This window comes from Bombina bombina, chromosome 8 (genome assembly GCF_027579735.1).
Source record: "Bombina bombina isolate aBomBom1 chromosome 8, aBomBom1.pri, whole genome shotgun sequence".
In the NCBI taxonomy this organism is placed as follows: Eukaryota; Metazoa; Chordata; class Amphibia; order Anura; family Bombinatoridae; genus Bombina; species Bombina bombina.
The window spans coordinates 292,224,205-292,230,204 of NC_069506.1; positions in this window are offsets into that span (position 1 = coordinate 292,224,205).

Below are 6,000 nucleotides of genomic sequence, written 5' to 3' on the forward strand. Positions count from 1 at the left end.
ATTTAGGTGTCGGCGATGTTGGGGGCAGCAGATTAGGGGTGTTTAGACTTGGGGTTTTTGTTAGGGTGTTAGGTTTAAATGTAACTTTTTTCCCCATAGACATCAATGGGGTTGCGTTACGGCGATCGCCATTCCGCACTTCAGGTGTTAGTTTTTGTTCTAACTCTCTCTCCCCATTGATTTCTATGGGGGAAAGCGTGTACGAGCACGTTAAAGCAGCCCTTGGATTTTCTGCGGTATGGAGCTTAACGACACCATATTGCACGCACAAGGAGGGTTTTCAGTAACTCTTAATGGCAGCGCTATGGAGGGTGAAATAACGCAATTGCGTTTGTTTCACACCCTCTATAGCGCAAAACTCGTAATCTAGGCGTATGTTTATAATAGATTTAAGTGCACTAGCCGAAACTCCATTCCAGTAGAATTACTTTGTAAAGTGTCTTGCATGGGTTTGTGCAGGAGATACCTTGTTATTATGTCATTTGTATGGCATTAAGTTCATGAATACTTTGCAATGAGAAAATATAACAGCACATTTAATCTATAAGACAACACACTTTGAACTGTTTTTTTTATGTCATTTTTGGACTTTTCTAATTCATCAGTCTTGATTTGGAAGTTTTGACTGGTCTTGAGCGCTATCTGTTGGCTGTTTACAAGTGTTTTCTTTTTAATTATTAACATTCTGCACATGCTTAGTTCATCTGTTAATAAACAAAATAGTTTCCAGGTTTGATAATACGTTGAAAATATAACTCATTTATCCCTATCAATCCATGAAACTTGGACACAACTAAAACAGGGACAGCAGAAAGTTCACTTATGGGGCCGATTTATCAAGGGCCAAAATTATAAAAAATACTAAATTACAAAAAATAAAAAAATAAAAATTACAAAAAATAACAAACACTAAATTACGAAAAATAACAAACGAAATTATCCAAAATAAAAACAATTACACCTAATCTAATAGCCCTATAAAAATTAAAAAAGCCCCCCAAATAAAAAAAACCTAGCCTACAATAAACTACCAATAGCCCTTAAAAGGGCATTGCGCTAAAGAAATCAGCTCTTTCCAATACTTTGAGAGAGGACTCATAAAATAAAGATTTTAGTACCTCTATGTCCAAACTCCTGCTGGGATTAAACCCGTCTGTGTAGGTGGGGATACAACAGGCAAAACCAACTATTTAAAATGACAAAATCAAGTTAAATGACCTGTAACCAATTCAATACATTCCAGCAGGTAAAATGCATCATTGAAAACACAATAAAGGAGGGAAAAAATCACAGTACACTATCCCTTTAAGTAAACCTGCCTTTTACCTATAAGAGTCATTTTAAGATCACCTTTTTGGCTGGGAGCTCACCCTTAAAAGAAAAGCAAACCACTGAACCTTTCCAAAAATATCATTAACATCCAGTGCTGACAAGTGGCGCTGATTTCCCAGTACACTCTCCTCGCTGTACTTGCATTTGCTAACAGCAGCACTGTAGAGTCAGGCAGGATAATGGGGCATCACCGGAGGGCAAAAATGTAATAATTCCAGGACCTGCAGGTTGTCAGATTAATGATCTGTCTAGTTGCACTGATTTCCAACACGTCCTGCTCATTTTAAGCCTGGCTGCGCTTCTGGACCTCAGAGACCCGCTTGTTTTCAGCCTAGAACAAATCTATTAAAAAGTGATTTTTGGTGGAAAATGTCAAACACAAATCTCACATCTTTGGTTCCTTTAATGTAGATATCTCACTATTGACTATTTTAGCCATCTGTCATGGCAATCCCAGGGCAGTTAAAAGCCAGAGAAGTGAATGTGCTTTGTCAAATGTGATAAAGAAATCTCAGCCGTGTCCAAGGACTAGAATCATATGTAAACAAATGGAACTGCTCTGATTTCCATATAAAGTTGTTTAAGTGCTATTTGAAAGTCTATTCTTTCTCCATTACATATAACAACTTTGTGCAATAGTAAAAGGATAGTGTAGTGAACAATAATATGCAGTGACTATATTGCCTTTAAGTGAATGTAAATTTTTATGCTAAAGTACCCGGTTTTTAAAAATTCGATTAAAAACAGGGGCACTTTAATTCATCAAAATTTACATTTCACTCCTGTTGTGAAAAAAAACGTCTTTTAATCTTCACAGCAGCTCCAGCTTCCTTCACCCATTGCAAAGCCTCTTCCTGGGTCTAAAATGAGGAATCTGGCTTCCTCCAATCACGGCGTTGAATCAGACCCTGATTCCCCCGGGGGAAGACGTGATTGGAGGATGACCCATCCATCATTTCTGAAATCAAATCAGAAATGGCTTGCGACGACCGGAGGAAGCTGGAGCTGCTGTGAAGTTTAAAAGGTAAGTAATTTTTCGCAACAGGAGTGAAATGTACATTTTGATGAATTAAAGTGCCCCTGTTTTTAATCGAATTTTTAAAAACCGGGCACTTTAGCATCAAAATTTACATTCACTTTAAGAAGGTTGCAATGCATGTAAAGGGATATAAAACAGTTTGTTCCATTGTTATACTTAATAGAAATCATTGAGATATGTATTGTTTATCATTTTAAAAGGAAATATCATAGAAGAGAAAACAAATAGCGCATCCGGATTCAAGTGAGTTTATTCAACAACGATATTACTGACACACAAATAGGATGACACTTACAAGATTCCAAATAAAATAGGCAGATAGACAGATGTACAATTCGATGCTGACCGGACCAATCGCCACAAGCCCTCCAAGTGGTGGCTGGACCCCCACAGCAAACGACTTATTACAGGTATATTCACAATTTCACCTATAAGGTGTATATTTCAACCTCAACGCGTTTCCTCCGTTTAACGAACAGGCTTTTTCAAGAGGACAGGTGAATCCAACCTGTAATGTTATTCTATATATAGTTTAAATTAGCCAATCAGATTTTTCTTCATATTAAAGGTTAGCACACCCCTTCCTGTGTGCTATCCAAGTTTAACCATTTGGCTTCTAATACATACATTAAGAGATACATAAAATTGCAAGATAAAAATTCCTTAAAAACATACACATAGAATAATTACCATTTCATCATATTAAAAAATTGATATATATAAAAAACTTAAAATCATGTGAAAGATATTAAAAAAGATTGACTAGAACCAAGTATAGATTGACCTATACATAAAATAAAATAATGAACCATATTTGTAAAAAGCATAAGATTATTTACTAAAAACTGCTCATTAAATAAAACTAAATGCAGATTTCTAATTTAAATATGCTAACATCCTAATTAATACAACTACACAGGGATATTATATGTCAACCAAGCAATGTGCTTACATATGTGCTGCCACATTTTTTCATTTTAAAAGGACTTTACCTTTTCTTTCTTTCTTTTTTTATTTTTTTTTAAACTTCATTTGTGCAGGGTCCATTAATTCCTGTACAAACCCACAAGGGGGCTGGGGTCAATACAGGACGGCATTAATATCTTAAATTCATAACTCTAGAGTAACATGAGCTGGCTTACTGAATGCTAAAGAAACAGGAAGACAGTTTCTTGCCCATGCTCAGAAGAGGTCTCAGCATGTCAGCTTCCTTATGTCATTATAGGCAGAGGCTACACTGAGAATTTCTAAGTGCTCATTTTGCAAGAAATAAGTTGTTCTCTTTTTAACACAATCTGTTTCTTTTTATGTTTGCTTTGATTTAGCATGTATTTATTACTAATGGAGCACTGTTTCATATCCATTTAATGTAAAAAATACACCAATTTTATCATATGTACTAATAAATGTTAGATTAGCAATTTCTGCAGCATGAACAGCTTTATAGTTTTTTATTAACCAGTTATGGAGGCCCTATATCCAATGTCTTGCAAAAGTATTCAGACTCTTGACCAATTCTTGCATTTTACTGAAAATATATATATCAAAGTTTTTGTCTGTGCATATCTGAAAACAATATCAAAAAGATGATTTTAAGGTGACATTCATTAGTTTTATGCTAAACAATATTTCAAAGAAAAATAGAAAAGAACTAAAGTTTTCCATTTGCAATACACAGTTGAAAAAATACTGCAATAGCAATACCGTTATCTGACACTTGACCTCTACCTGTGAGACACTGAAATAACAAGTAACTCAGGATAAAAGTCCCAGTCTGGATCGTAGGTCAGCTACAGATTTAAAGGAAAGCTGTGATAATGAATAATAAAAAGCATTCTGCAGCAGTAAGAGATAAACTACTCAAACAGCATCAGTTAGGAAAAAGCTACAAAGCAATATCAGGGTGTTCAGACATCCCAATTATCGCTGTTTTAGTTCCATCACATTGCCCAGGTCCCGCTGAGAAATGATCCTTAAAAACTCAGCAACCAACTTGTGAGGGAAGCCAAGAAGTTTCCATGGGGTCAATTGATCAAGTTCCATACGTAGCTTGTTGCCCCGTGTTTCCGGCGAGCCTGAAGATGTTATGAAGCAGCGGTCTAAAGACTGCTGCTCCATAACCTGTCCGCATGCTCTGAGGCGGCGGACAGAAATCAACCCGATCAAACACGATTGGATTGATTGACACCCCCTGCTAGCGGCCGATTGCCCACGAATCTGCAGGGGGCGGCATTGCACCAGCAGTTCACAAGAACTGCTGGTGCAATGAAAAATGCTGACAGCGTATGCTTTCTGCATTTATCGATGTGCACCGGACATGATATGCTACGTTGTATCATGTCCGCTCGCACTATAATAAATTGACCCCCATTAGTCACTTTAAAGGACGTACAGCGGACCATGGCTGAGCCTGAGATTAGAGTCAATGTGCACCAAGTGAACAAGAGTTGTGCATCAAACTAGCCCGTATGGGAGGGTGGCAAGAATGAAGCCATTAATCAAAATCAGCCATAGGAAGGCACATCTGGAGTTTGCTAAAAGTAGGAGAGTGACACAGCTAAGATCTGGGAAAAGGTTTTGTGGTCAGATGAGACTACGATAGATCTTATTGGCCAGAATATAAAATGCTGTGTGGTGCAAACAAAACTCTACCAATACCACAACAAACACTATCCCTACAGTGAAGTATTAAAATAATAGCTTTTCATCAGCAAAGCCTGGGGATCTTGTGAGAATTGAAGCAGAAAGGATGGAGCAGAATACAGGGCAATAGTGCAGGAGAACCTGTTTCAGTCTGCTAAAGAGCTGGAACTTTCAGCAGGACAATGAATGATCCCAAACAGGAGGTGTAAGTAAAACAGGGACTGTCTCAAGGACAAAAATGTGACTATGTGGCCATGTCACCACATATACATTGGCCCAGTTAAAGGGATAGTAAACACCAAAAATGTTATTGTTTAAAAAGATAATCTCTTTATTACCCATTACCCAGTTTTGCAAAACCAACACTGTTATAGAAATATACTAGTTCCTCTGCAATTACCTTGTATCTAAGCTTATGCTGACTACCTCCTTAATATCAGATCTTTTGCCAGACTTGCATTTCAGGCAATTAGTGCTGACTCTTAAATAACTCCACGTGTCTGAGCACAATGTTATCCAATATGACACACATGAACTAACGCCCTCTAGCTGTGAAAAACAGTCAAATGCATTCAGATAAGAGGCGGCCTTCAAGGGAAATTAGCATATGAGCTTACCTAGGTTTAGCTTTCAACTAAGAATACCAAGAGAATAACGCAAATTTGATGATAAAAGTAAATTAGAAAGTTGTTTAAAGGGACAGTAAAGTCCAAAAAAAACTTTCATGTTTCAAATAGGGCATGTCATTTTAAACAACTTTCTAATTTACTTTTATCACCAATTTTGCTTTGTTCTCTTGGTATTCTTAGTTGAAAGCTAAACCTAGGAAGGCTCATATGCTAATTTCTAAGCACTTGAAGGCCGCCTCTAATCACATGCTTTGGTATTTGCTTTTCACAACAGGGGAGAGCTAGCTCCTGTAAGCCATATAGATAACATTGTGAGCACGCCTGTGAATTGTGGCAGACACTGCACTAATTGGCTAA